The 14,641-nt window shown below is 50.8% G+C and overlaps 1 protein-coding gene across 2 annotated transcripts in view; it reads left to right on the forward strand.

The window, feature by feature from the left end:
• The window catches only part of PRKCE (protein kinase C epsilon), a 564,512-nt gene that overhangs the window by 303,231 nt on the left and 246,640 nt on the right, over nt 1-14,641 (forward strand). The gene's annotated exons all lie outside the window — the stretch shown is intronic.

Here is a 14,641-nt window from a genome sequence, read left to right on the forward strand (position 1 = left end):
CACGGGAACAACAAGCCCATTCCCACCTGAGTTCAGAACCACAGTGGGAGAGGCGAGTGCTTTACCACACCTCTTTGGGGAGGACCTGAGCAAAGGTGACTGAAGTGGTTGGCTCGAATTTGGAATGTAGGAGCCAGTGGAAAGACACTGACCCACACCACGCTGAATGTTCTCTGGTGCATTCGTGTGGTTTGTTTGTTTTTTCTCAACTGTTTAGTTTTAGGTCTTGGTTGCAGTTGGTGAATTGTGCTCTTGTGCTAAGAGGTCTTTATGTATTCGGAACACTAGATCCTTATCGGAGAGGTAGGCCAGGTGTTTTTAAAGGGAGGGAGAAAGGAGGGTTGGTTATTTGATGTTTTGAGTGGCCAGATAAGTCAACACTGATACAGGAGTATGCTGTGTCCGAGGTTCCTTGGGTGGCACAGGCAGATAAATGTTCAACAGCGAGCCACAAGGTGGGTGGTTCAAACTCACCAGAGGGGCCCAAGAAGAAAGGCCTGGCCATATGCTTCCAACAGGTCACGGAGTGGAAACCCCCTGGGGTGGCACAGTCCCTGGGACCAGCAGGAGTCAGACTCAGCTCATCAGTACCTGGATGGGTTTGGGTTTTAGGTTCTTTAGAGATGTTGAAGGGAAGAGAGAACACGAGAGCTCCCACTGAAGGTACTGCCTCCCAGAAAACCAGTGGACCTGGTGCTTGGGCTGCGTTCTCCCTTCTCCTGTCTGGAGCTGCCAAAGAAACCACCCCTTGTGGGCAAGGCACGCCAGCAGAGATGACTCTTCTTCCCTGGTCTGGCCACTTAGTTGTTTATTCCCTGGTCTTTGTAACAAAGGCATGCATTGGTTTGGGGAGAGGTAAGGCAAATACCTGCAGAGCCAGGAGAAAGAAATCCTCAGGTCACCTTGACCAGGCCCGTTGTTCTGAAATTGGAAGATGAGGACCGGAAGGCTGGGAGACATTCCGAAAACAAGGATCCTGGGCATCTGCTGGTTGACAGGCAGCCTTCCTGCAGGATCTGTGGGTGTTCAGGGGAAGCAGGGGAACGGGGGGGGGGGGGCGGCTGGCTGCTGAGCCAGGGGGCATCTAGGCTCTGCCACTTGCTAGCAGGGGCCTGGGGATGGATACTTAGTCATCGGGGGAAATAACAGGAGGGCTCCCTGCTCCATTTCACGGGGTTGCTGTTTTGCTGAAAGGGCTTAACCAGCCATCAAGAGTGCTTGACAAACGGTAAACGCTGGAGCTGCTCAGCACAGGCAAACACCGTGTTGAGAAGGCGAGAGCTTTAGTCTGTCTTGGCGGCAGCAAAACCCGTTCCAGAGAATTTGGATTGAGGACGGATTTGTGGAGAGCCCCTGGGCAGGCAAACAGTTAAGCCCTTGAGCTTAAATGGAATGATTGGAGGTGTGTACCCACCAGACTGGACACCCTGAAAGAAAGGCCTTGGGATCAATCGGCTTTGGGGGGTGGGGGGGCAGTGTCATAGCCACGGGGCCCTGGCGGAGCCCAGTCTATGCTGAAGTCACATGGAATTCCAGGAGTTGGTGTCAACTGCACAGTGATTGGTTACTGGTTCAGGTGAAGGGCATGGGCAGGTTACCCAAACCAAGTCTCGACTGTGCAGAGAGAAACAGCCCTGGACAACTCACGGCTCACCTGCCACTGGGGCATGGCCACCCCTCGGAGCCGGGGACCTGGGGACGATCTTGAGGCCTATGGCAACTAAGGCTAAGCATGGGGGCTGAGGAGCACCAGGGAAGGGCAGGCAGGTGAAGCTGGGCAGTGTGGGCAGGGCAGGCAGGTGAAGCTGGGCAATGTGGGTAGGGCAGGCAGGTGAAGCTGGGCAGTGTGGGCAGGGCTTGTCTTTTAAAAACACTCTGCTGCAATACAGGAGCCCTGATAGTGTGGTCATTTATGAGTTTGTCTTCTAACTGCGAGGTCAGTAGTTGGAGTCCATCAGCCGCTCCTTGGAAGAAAATTGAGACAGTTGACTTCCATAAGGATACACAACTCCATGGCGATTGAGTTTTTGTTTGTATTGAGATACAATTTGCACTTGTGGTTTAGAATATCCCCAGGTAGAAGCAACCATCTCCACATTCAACTTTAGAATATGTTGGTCACTGCTAAGAGAAACTGTATGTTCTGTTTTGATGGATCTCTTTACTGGGTTCCCTAAGTGTCTCTCATAATATGCTTTCTGGTCTGACTACGGTTTTTCCCTAGCACAACGTGGTTGAGGCTCATCCGGGGGCAGCATGTGTCAGTGCTCCGTTCCTGGTTTATGGTTGAGCAATATTCTGTCGTGTGGACATACCACATTTGGTTTATCCATTCATCTGTTCCTGGGTTGTTTCCATCTTATGGCTACTTTGGAATCAGGCTGCAATGAACATAAGCTGACAAACATTTGTTTGATTACCTGTTCTCAATCCTTTTAAAATTCTAGGAGTCCAGTTGTGAGGTCAGATGTTACTTCTTTGTCTCCATTATTGAGGAACAATCTACCTGCTGGACACCATGGGAGTACTGTTTCATAACCCCACCACCAACGTCTCCACGTCCTTACCAACCAGTGCTTATTAGTGTCTGTTTGGCAGTAGTTGTTCCGTAGAGCCACGCCATGGGTCTCAAGTGGCATCTCACAAAGATGCTGAATTGCCTCTCCCTAATGGCTAATGAGGAGCCCTGGTGGCCCAGTGGTTACTCATTGGACTGCTGACCACAAAGTCAGCAGTTCGAAACCACCAGCTGCTTTGTGGGAGAAAAATGAGGCTTTCTACTCCCATAAGGAGTTACAGTCTGGGAAACTCACAGGGGTGGTTCTCTCTCCTGTGGGGTCATTCCTGGCTGCAGAAGTCTGGGTAGTCTTCCTACCACAGGTTGGCCTTCAGCTGACTGTTGTCTGGGAGGGGATTGTGGTGTGGACCAGGTGATGCTGATGGAGCAAAATGATGGTAGATTTGCCTGCTGATGAGCCCAGGACCTGGGGAAGGCAGCCTGGCCTTTGGAGGGTCTTTTGGAATGCCCTAGCGCCCAAGTTCTCAACTTTGAGGGTCCCCTCCAACCTCCCTGCGAGCAGCTCTAGTCTCTGATGCTATCCATTACTGGTTCTAGAAGCACTTGGTCCATATTAATGACTTCTCAAAGTAGGTGGCTTAGCTCCAGGGACCTGGACCAATTCTGCTTGAGGCATCTGCCCATGAATTTTGGTCCAAGTACACAACAAACTCTGACCACCACCATATATGTCTCTGGACGTGGGCATGGTTCCATTGCAGCCCTTGGCCAGTCCTGTGTATCGAATTCATGGCCACCGCCAAGGCGATTCTGGCTCCTGGTTGACGCTGCGTGTGGTAGGAGAACTCTGAGTTACGGGCTTCTCAATGGCTGTGACCTTACAGAAGCAGGTCGCCAGCCTTTCCCCATCAGCGCCTCTGGGTGGAGTCAAGCTGCCAGCCTTCTGGTGAAAAGCCAAGCACAAGATGTTTGTGCCACCCGTGGACCCGGGTACAGAAGGTCGGGCAGATGTGTGGTTCACAGGAAGATGCTGATGCCAGAAGGGTGAAGCATCTTTCTTAGAACTGCAGGAGGTGATGGCAGAGATGGGGCAAGGGCAGGGCTTTTCTGGCCTCCCGCCCACCTATTGATGAGCGTTTTTCCTAGAAAGGCCTTCAGCTGGGGGATCTCATACAAGCTGGCCCAGCTGGGGCCGGCTCCTAGGCAGGGGTTGAAGGCTCTGTTTCAGTAGCTCCGCCTCAGCGGGGTGTCCGGGCCTTCTCCGGGCCCACTTAGCTCCACCTGTCTTGGAGGTGGGCTGCTTGTCTTGTGCTGGCTGTGGGCGGAGCAGCCCTTTCCACGTGCCTCGCTCGCAGTTTCCTTTGGGATGGTGTGTTCCTTTGCTTTCCCGTTTTAGAAGGGATGGATTTAGCCCTGGTATGCCAAATACAAATGCTGCCTTCATCTCGGCAGCTATTCCCAGCCACCCTCCTCGGGCAGGCTATTTACAGACGCGGCGTGATTGGCCCGTCATCCCACCACGCGGGCCAGCCACCAGTGAATGAACATCAGGCAAGCCCTCCCCCCCCACCCCACAGTCAACAGACTTGGACAGATGAACTTATATAACACATGCTATAAATATGCTGCTCATCGGGATGGGACCATGAAGAAGGAGCTATGTGTCAGCTTTCATCTGAGGTACCAAAGAGTGCTGGGGGAGCCGTGCGGCCCAGTTGAAGATGTTCGCAGGTGAATCATTGCCTTCCTGTGCCTCCCCTCCATTGTGAGGGCCTTCAAAATAAGGCCTGTGGTTGTTCTCTTCTCCCTCACCCCCACTCACAGACAGCCTCATCTTTCTCCTGAGGGGCAGCCGTTGGCCTTGAACCACCAACCTTGATCTAAAGCTTTCTTGATAGCAGCACCAGGGCTTCTTAATACCCTCAAGTTGACACCAGACTATGTAACTGCCAAAGCCTGGGTCTACAGGTTTCTTGATGCATGAATCCAGGTGCAAAGGACATGTTCTGCCCCGGACTTTCCTTTCTTGGTGGCAGGAGGTCCCTCTGAACTCCACTTATTTGTTTAAGCCCTTTTATATCACAACAGAGATGGGCTTAAAATAACCTCATCTTGTCATCACATCCTGCCTCCTTCATAGTCTCATTCATTAACATCAGGGAGGTGACCATTTACAGTACAAAGGAGAAGCATATCAGATGGCCAAATGGAGACTGTTAAAGTGAAGGGGTACCGCTTATCCTGCCAATCAGGTTGCAGCTTGATGATCTCATTTGGGGATGCTAAGGGATCTATAGCTCACTGGAGGCCAGATACACTCTCTGCTGGGCTCCCTGCAAGACATTCCTGTTGACAAGCCACATGGAGTTATGCTGATGGCAGTCAGAGTCCTGGAGCTGGAGGAGCCACATGGAGACCCACGCCAGCACTAAGATGCTTGCACTGTCACTGGATCCACAAGACTTTCTACCCACTGGCCTGTGATCTTCCTGCACTTGGTGTCATTGCATGTCTTGTGTGAGTCTGAAGAGGAATTTACAGACTGGTATTGGACATGTGGGCTAATATCGGACATGTGGACTTGATCTGGACTGGGCTGGGACGTTTTCTCAATATTCAATTGCTCTTGTATATAAAGCTCTTTCTTATACACATATGAATTTCTTTCTCTAGTCTCCCCAGACTGACACACGGAGAGGTTGATGACAAAGACCATCCCTCAGAGCCAATAGGGAAAGACTTCCCCTGGAGCCAGTGCTCTGAACCTGGACATCGAGCCACCTCCACCGTGAGAGGATACATTTCTGTTTGTTAACGCCATCCCAGGGTGATCTTTCTGTCAGAGGGCACTTGATACCTAAAGCGCAGCCTGTCGAATGGAGAAGCAAAAGGTGGTACATGCATATGGCGGGCTAAAGAAAAATGAAGCCCTGATGCACACCGTGATATCACCGGGCCTTGAAAATATCCCGCTAAGTGCCCTGAGTCGGACATAAAAGGACATGCATTATATTATTCCACTTGTAAGGACCTCTAGCACAGGCAAATGCTTAGTGAGAGAGAGACCAGGAGGCGTTTTCTCCTTTGACCACTAAGTTTCCACTGGGGGTGATAGAAACTTGCAGGAACAGATGGTGGTGATGGCTGTACAACGTTGGGGATCCCATGAATGCCCTGAAATCACTTAAAAAGAATTAAACTGACACATTTTATAACATGAGTACTTGCCACAGTGAGGAACACCCAGAACACTGACCTTTTGGTTAGCAGCCGGGCAGCTCATGGCGTGGCCAGGGCTCCTCGTCTACCTGTACAGCCCATGACATTTTTGCAAAGCAAATTCATCAGGCGACCAGTGTCCAAATGAAGAAATAGAACAGGGACAGCTTCCTAGAAACCCCCTCATTGCCAGCAGTGGTTCCCAACCTTCTTAATGCTGCGACACTTTCATACAGTTCCTCATGTGGTACTGACCCCCCAACCATAAAGTTAGTTTCATTGCTACTTCATCACTGTCATTTTGCTGCTGTTATGGATCGGGCGACCCCTGTGAAAGGGTCATTCGACCCCCAAAGGGGTCGCAACCCACAGGTTGAAAACCGCTGGCCTAGTGGCTACCGCCCTCTTCTTGACTTCCAAGGGTGTAGATTAGTGTTGTTGAGTTCTGACCTTTAAATGGACTCATGATACACATGCGTTTGTGTCTGGTTTCTTTCATTCAGTGGTATGTTTATGAGATCCTTCTGTGGTTTGTGTGTGCGTGTGTGTTGTTTACAATATGCCTGTTCTCATTGTTCTGCAGTATTCCACTGGGGGGGTGGGGCGATACCAAGACCTCTCTACCTATTCCATTACCTGTGAGTATGAGGTGACTTCCACGTCCCGGCGAGCAGCGGCACCGTTGCGATGAGCATCCAGGGGTGTCCTGTGATGAACGAGTGTGCACACAGGTGCTGCTGCGTAGGAAGGAAGGAGTAAGACGTCTTGGGTGACGAGCTGCAGGCGCTCGGCGCTGGGAGACAGCGCCGTGTAGATGCCTGCAGGGTGTTCTGGTTGTGCCAGCGCCCAGCTGGACTTAGTGCTGGTGTTCTTAGCCTGCTGTGCTCCTCTGCTGAGTGCGCGAGCGCCTCATTGTGGTGTGGTGTCCCTTTGCGTTTCCCCAGAGGGCCAATACTTGCACGGGCTACTTGGGTTTCTTCTGTTGTGCAGTGGGCCATGTTTTCTGTTATACTCTCTGATGTGTAGAAGCCTTCCTATATGTATGGGCCCAGTTCACAGAGCTTCTTCCCGGTGGGGGGTGTGGGAGTAGGGGGGGAGGGGGATGTTCCCTTTGCCTCACTATGGGTGGCTTTGGGCAGAAAAGCAGAGCAGAAGTAGTCTATTTTAATGTAGTCGAATCTGTTAAAACTTCTTTTCTTTACGATGAGTGCTTTTTTTAAATTTTGTTTTCTTTAAGAATGCCTTGCTTACTCAAAAGTCATAAAGATAGTCATACCAATGTTGGTGGTCTCAGACTGCCCTAAGCGGCCCCCGGCTGACCCGCCACACCACTCGGGCACCTCCGAGGATCTGTCACTCTGACCAGGTGATTGTGTGACTGTGCAAATAAGGGCATGTGTAACGCTAACAGAGGGGATTGGTCAGTGGTCACTCCCAGCCTCTGGCTACCAGGCTGAGTCAGTCATCTTTCAGCAGCACACAGGAGAGAAGCCCCAGGTCCTTGGCGGAGCACATTGAAGGTCTTTGTGTGTTTTAGTCCGGGTAGACTAGAGAAACAACTTCACAGACACGCAGGTGTATGAGAGCTTTCTATAAAGAGTCATTGTACATTAAGAAAACATCCCAGCCCAGTCCAGATCAAGTCCCTAAGTTCAATATTAGCCCATCTGTTCAAACTAGTCTGTAAATTACTCTTTAGACTCACACAACACATGCAATGACGCCAAGTGCAGGAAGATCACAGGCCAGTGGGTGGGAAGTTTTGTGGATCCAGTGGTGGTAGAAGCATCTCAGTGTTGGGTGGGTCTCTAAGTGGCTCCACCAGCTCTAGAACTCTGGCTTTATCAGCGTGGCTCCATGTGGCTTGTCAGCAGGAACGTCTCACGGGGAGAATGTGTGTGTCCCACCTGCAGTGAGCTATTTATCTCCCTAGCACCTCCAAATGAGTTTGGCCTGATTGACCGACTAAACTCCACCCCTTCACTCTGAATAGTCTCAATGAAGTTGACACCAGAGTTCTGTAACTACCACACTGTCTGAAGTGGTGTAGACTGCTGAGACCAGATGCAGAGAGATTCCAGGAGCGGTGCTGGAATGATGGAGGACCTTCTTCTGGTCCGGCCTAAGACTATGGATTGGTAGGACAAAGTGACAGGTGGGCTGGCTTCTTGGCCCATGGAGGCAAAGTCGAAGAGACCATGTGGCCGAGTGACTAAGAGCTGGAAAGAGACTTGACTGCTGGCTAAGGAGACCAAGGACAATCCTTAACATTCGCTGATCCTGACTTGTGACAGCCTATTCACTTCCCTAATCCAATACCGAACTCACTGCCATCAAGTAATGCCAACTCATGGCAACTCTGTCGCACAGGGTAGAACTTCCCCTGTGGGTTTAGAGGAAGCTGTAAGTCTTCTTTTTTTAAAAGTCATTTTATTGGGGGTTCTTACAGCTCTTACAACATTCGATACATCGATTGTAACACACATATTTGTACATATGTTGCCATCGTCATTTCCAAAACATTTTCTATGTGAGCCCTTGGTATCGGCTCCTCTTTCTTCCTCTCCCTCCCCTCCCCTCCCACCCTCCTGAATCCTTGACCAATTATCTATTGTTATTATTGCATATCTTACACGGTCTGTTGTCTCCCTTCACCCCCATGTCTGTTATTTGCCCTCTTCTGTAACGCTTGATGGGTGTAGACAGCCCTATCTTTCTCCTTCGGAGTTGGTGGGTTTTGAATGTGCAGACCGTGTGGTTAGTCTCCTACCACCTACTCTGCAACCAGAGTGCCTTAGAGGCTAGTTTGTATGCCAATACCCTCCCTTCTCCCTCCACTCCACCCCCCTACCAACACACACACACACACACACACACACACACAACTAGGTAACTGGTGCCTGCGGCAAGGCACTTGGAAAGTGCTTAGAAAGTGAGGGAAAACTTTCAGGTCAGCACTCACACAGTGTTGAAACACCCAAGGCTGTTCAGCCTGAGTCACTGCTTCGGTGGCAGCGGGCCAAGAGTAGAATCGCCCTGTAGCTAGCGCCTCTCTGCCCAAGCCCTCCTCCTCTGCCAGGCCCAAGGTGGGCCTTACTTGCTGAGGAGGAAGCAAGCCAGAGGCCCTGCATCCAAGGCTTGCTTGCCCCCATGTGGCCGAGAAGGGCGCGCACACACACCTCACCCCCAACCACCACCACCACCACTCCAACAACAACCACCACCAGCAAAAGTAGTTGATGGAGTGGATTCCGACTGTGTAGGACAGGCTTGACTGACCTGCCTTCTGGGTTTCTGAGACATGAAGTCCTTAGGGAGGCAGACAGCTGCCTCATCTTTGTGCAGCAGAGGGCCTAGAGGATTTGAACAGCGGATTCTTTTTTTTTTTTTTTAACATTTTATTAGGGGCTCATACAACTCCTGTCACAATCCATACATATACATACATCAATTGTATAAAGCACATCTGTACATCCTTTTCCCTAATCATTTTCTTTTTTTTTCCTTTTCTTTTTTTACATTTTATTAGGGGCTCATACAACTCTTATCACAATCCATACATATACATACATCAATTGTATAAAGCACATCCGCACATTCCCTGCCCCAATCATTCTCAAAGGATTTGCTCTCCACTTAAGCCCTTTGCATCAGGTCCTCTTTTTTTCCCCCCTTCCTCCCTGCTCCCCCCTCCCTCATGTGCCTTTGGTAATTTATACATTGTTATTTTGTCATATCTTGCCCTATCCGGAGTCTCCCTTCCCCCCCTTCTCTGCCGTCCATCTCCCAGGGAGGAGGTCACATATGGATCCTTGTAATCAGTTCCCCATTTCCAACCCACTCACCCACCACTCTCCAAGCAGAACAGCGGATTCTTGTTTGCCAACTCAGGTTAGTTCTCTCCGCCACCTGGGGCTCCTTCTGTGGAGGGCTGGTGCAGAAAATGCCTCTAGGTTTCTGGAAGAGACACGGAGGCCAGAGATGGCACAGAACGAATCTACAGCCTGCACCCAGTTCATCTAAGCAGATGTTTTCCATAATCCGGGACCATGAATATTTATAGCTGTTTCTTAACCACCCCACAACTTGAGTGGTAGAGCGTGGCTTTCCTGAAGGGATGAGAGACGCTCCCCTGTAGGGCCTGGAACACTCCCTCCACCCACACAGCCCTTGAGAGGTCTGCATCCTTGGCCAAAGTGGGCAGGTGACAGAAGCACCCACTCTGCCTGCCTGTGCCCTGCAGTTTGGGGCTAGGACAGGTGAGTCCACGCTTCTCAGAGACCTGCGAGGCTGGGGCATCCAGAGCGGACTAGGAATGGACTCGGGCTCTGTGGCTGCATGTGGAACATCACAGGTGCTTGGGGCTTCTTTCCTGGCCCTTCAGGGAGTGTCTAGGACACAGGACTCCCCTCCCCCAGGGAACAAATACAGCCATCCCTTTAGGTGGGAAGAAAGATGAAACGTTCACCTTGCTCATGATTTGTGGTGCCTCCTTGAAAATGCCCCCATCGTGTTTCTGTTTAATCATTGTACCCCCAGGATACATGCCTGGGACAGGGCTGTAGCAGATGTGACCCCAGAGGTCACCTGCAGACACTTTCAAATGCACCTGTAGGTCCCTCTGCTGAGGGGGTGTCAGGCACGGTGGCCGGGGGGAGGGGTGGTTTGGTTGGGGGGGGGTGGAATTCCCCTTCCTATCTATCCATCATCCCTGCAATGGCGGCTCTCACGATGGAGTGCCCCCTGGGTAGCAGGCACTTGACGAGGATTACATTCTCAACATTGAGTCAGCCTTACAGAATAAAGCAGCTGCCACCAGCGTTGCCCCTGCATGCAGGGCAGAAGGGTGCCATGGTGTTTCAAAGGCTGTGCCAGGCCTTTCTCCTGGGGTGTGTCTGGGTGAGGTTCCCACTGCCGTCCTTGTGGTTAGATGCCCAGCACGTTTTTGCCCCATCCAAGGACAGGCATCACCGTCTGTTTTTATAGAAATGGAACAACCTGGGATCATCAAATGTTTGGGGGATCCAGGAGCAGAACATGGGGACTCATTGGTCTCAAGGTCCACTCATTCCCCTGGTCACCCAACCAACTGCAGGCCACTGCCATCCCCACCCTCCCACCTCGTCTCACTCTCTCCCCCTGGTTCTTGGAGGAGCCAGGGGGATCCCCTGTGTAGCCCAGGAAGAAAGAACTGAAAATTGTCGCTATTTGTACCATCCCCAGCCCCTCAGGAGAAACCAGGAACTCCTTCCACTCTGGCCGGGCAGGTCGGGTGACTTAGGCCAAGCCTGGAAGCCAGTGCAGACAGCTTGACTGAGGAGCGGGCTCCGGAGCAATGTCAAGGTTGTATCCAGTGGGCTTTTGAGCTTATCAACTCCAAGAAAGGGCAGGGCTGAGAGTGAGGGGTAGTATTCCTAACTTCTCCCTCCAGGACAAAGGCTAAAGACCAGGCCTGTCCTGGGTCACTCTGGACCTACTTGGCTATTCCAAAAGGAGAGCCAACCTAGATGAAATAAAACAGAAATAAAGTAAAATCAGGTAGCATTGTTGCTAGATGCTGCCCAGTCCACTTTCAACTCCTGGGGTGTTCATGTGACAGAGTAGAACTGCCCCACAGGGCTGCCACAGCTGGGGATTTGGATGCAAGCAGGCAGCCTTGCCTCGTCTGTGTCCCAAGAAGAAGCAGGTGGATTCGAACCGTCAACGGTCCTGTTAGCAGCCAAGCACTTTACCCACGGTGCCACCAGGGATTCTCCTGTTTTCCCTGCCTGCTCTGTGAAGATCCCAGGATCCCCACGTGGCAGCCATGAGTGATCTTTCAGGGTTCCTCCCATCCCAGGACTCTTGAAGCTGTGTATTCCGTCAGCATCCACGCTCCAGTCTGCTTTGTCTCCCGTCCTCACACTGGACCCTTTTCCCCTCCTCATTTACTAACATGTTGCCTTTTCCTGACTAAGGATTTACTAGAATCTCATTGCATCCCTTCTTATCCTGCTCTTTCATAAGCCAAATGCTTCAGGTGAGCGCATGTGCACTTTAATCGTGGGCCCATTTTCCTTCTCGCTCCCTTACCAGGCCCCTTCGCTAATGTTTTTTGTTTTTAAAGATAATTTTATTGGGGACCCTTACAACTTTTTTTGAGTCCTTTTACTGGGGGCTCATACAGCTCTTACCACCATCGATATATCTACTGTACCAAGCATATTTGTACAAACGCTGCCATCATCCTTTTCCGCCCAGGGGAGAGACCAGGTCTTCTCAGCCAATGAAGTGCGCTGGGCACTGCCCTCACTGTTCACTCGGGCACATTCACTTTGTGGCGGAGTCAGCACTCAGGAATCCAGCACAGTAGGCTAATTCCCTGCTGGCTCTGACCTCACGCAACCCCGAGTCCCAGGAAAGCCAACCCGGATCGGAGCACTCTGCCAGGGTGGAGCGGGTGCTGGACTGCTCCTTCCCCCAGAAGAGGCAGAAAGCTAAGCCAGAGGCGGATGCAGCTGAGAGGCACAGGATGTCTTTCTGAGCCTTGCTTCAGCGAGGTCTCCGGGAGTTAGTTCTGGTCACACCCTAAGAGAAGGGAAGGAGCCCTGGTACCCCGACAGTGAAGCACCCGGCTGTGAACTAAAGTGTTGGCTGCTCAAAGCTGGGGCAAAACCGGACAGTTCCCTTCTGTCACGTGGACCAGCCGGGAGTGGAAATTTACTCCGGGGCATTCACCAACGAATCAAAACAAAAACTCCCTGCTAGCCAGTCGATTTCCAACTCACAGAGACCTTTGAGGGCAAAATAGAACTGCCCCTGTGGGTGTCTGAGACTGAAGTGCTTTATGGGAGTAGAAAGTTTTCTCTCCCCCTCATGCCCTCCCCCACCCCCATGAAGCAGCTGATGGGATTTCAACTGCTGACCTTGTGGTTAGTAGGCCAACGTGTTACAGACAAAACCCAAAAAAGGTGTTTTAGCGGAGGCGGTCTGACTCATGGTGACCCTGTCTGTCTGTGGCCCAGGGGCACTGTGCTTCTCATGACACTGACCTTTGGAAAGTAGGTCACCCGGACCTTTCTCCCAGGGACCTCTGTGTGAACTTAACCCCCCCCCGCCCCAGCTTTCCATTAGCCCCTGTGTGCGACCAGGAATGCCAAGGGCAGACAAGGGCTTGTTTCAGACGGTCACTACCACCTCCCTGGGTTCACTGTTGCATTTCCTGTCGAGGCTTCTGCCAGGGAGTGTCAGACTGAGCTTTGGGGCTTTTTTACCGTCTTTTTGATCATTTTATATTGCCCTCCCTGGTGGAATAGTGGGTTACCCGTTGGCCTGCTAACTGCAAGGTCAGTAGTTCAAAACTACCAGCCACTCCACAGGAGAGAGACGGGGCTTTCTAATCCATTAAGAGTTACAGTCTTGGAAGCTTCAGGGACACTATGACTCGGAATCCACTCAATGGCAGTGCCTTTTGAGTTCTCTTGCACAGTAGTAAGATCTGCACCCCTCTCTGCCATGGGACTTCAGAGGGACATGGTGTACTCCATGTCTGTGGGGTTCCAGCCCCCACAACCAAATGGGTCCAAATTAAAAGAGAGAAAGCATGCAAGGGCTCACCTTCGCAGTCATGATTTCAGGAGCCAGGCCATTGCAGGGAGAGAGAATGTATTTCCAACAGAGACTTATAATTACAGGTAACCACATAGATAACAAAGTGGGCAGTATCTTAACCCTAATGGTCCCTGAATTCATCGGAGGAGTAACACCAGTACAGGGGCAGGTAAGGGGGAGTGGCTGTCTTCAGAGCCTAGAGAGCAATAGCACCTGTCTGCTCATATGAGTTAAAGCTTCAGACTGCATAGCAACCAGCCATGTGCTTGTTAAGAGGTAACTTTTAAGGCAGCACTATTATGGAAGGATGTAGTGAGGAACAATATTAATTATGCGAATGTGATTGTGATTCATCTCCAAATCATGAGGGTGAAGGCCTCCCTCCACCCCAGAAACCCAGCCTGCCAGGCTTCTTAATTTATGAGAAAAAAAAGGATTCATCTGTAAAACTAAGAAAAAAAAAAATATATATATATATATTTTTTTCTTAGTTTTACTTTCACGACTCCAGCATCAATTAACCCACTATGGCTCAGTCAACCCTAACTCTTGGTGTCACCCATGTGTGCTTGGACTTCTCCCTGGGGTTGGTTTTGTGTTTTGAGGCTGGCAAAGTGTACTGAGAACGAAAAGAAAGAAAGTACACATAACCAGTGTGAGGCATGAGAATGGGGCCATAAGTAGAATACACCAGGGCCACGTATGTGTTAGTCTGTGGAAATACACTGGCCACAGAATCCTGTGTCTCACCATGGAGCCTTCTATGCTGCTTGTGAGTTAGGTTGCAGGTGAAGCATATTGAAAGCTCGGTGAACTGCCAGGAGAATACACACCTCTGTCTTGGAGGAAATATAGCCTGAATGGTCCTTAGACTCGAGGGTGGTGGGACTTCAGCTTATCCACTTTGGACATGTTGTCCGAAGAGGCCAGTCCTTGGAGAAGAACATCATGCTTGATAAGGTTGAAGGACTGTGACCTTGAGGGAGACTTTCAAGGTCATGGGTTGACACAGTGGCTACAACAATGGGCTCAAACACAACTATCTTGGGGATGGCACAGCACCCGGCGGCGCTTTGTTCTGCCGTACAAAGTGTCACTGTGAGTCAGAGCTGACTTGATCACACCCAACACTAGCAAAGGCGGTTCATTGGATTTCTACTTGTTTTGAAGCCTTGGATAACTATTACTACATGCATACCCTTTGGCAAACGGTCTTAGCTAACTTTCAGGACACACGTAGTAACATCCTATTTTGATAGGCCTTTACATACATCTCTAATGGGAGGTAGCTGAGCTTTTGTATCAGCCTAAGGA

The sequence above is a fragment of the Tenrec ecaudatus genome, chromosome 17, assembly GCF_050624435.1.
Source record: "Tenrec ecaudatus isolate mTenEca1 chromosome 17, mTenEca1.hap1, whole genome shotgun sequence".
Lineage (NCBI taxonomy): Eukaryota > Metazoa > Chordata > Mammalia > Afrosoricida > Tenrecidae > Tenrec > Tenrec ecaudatus.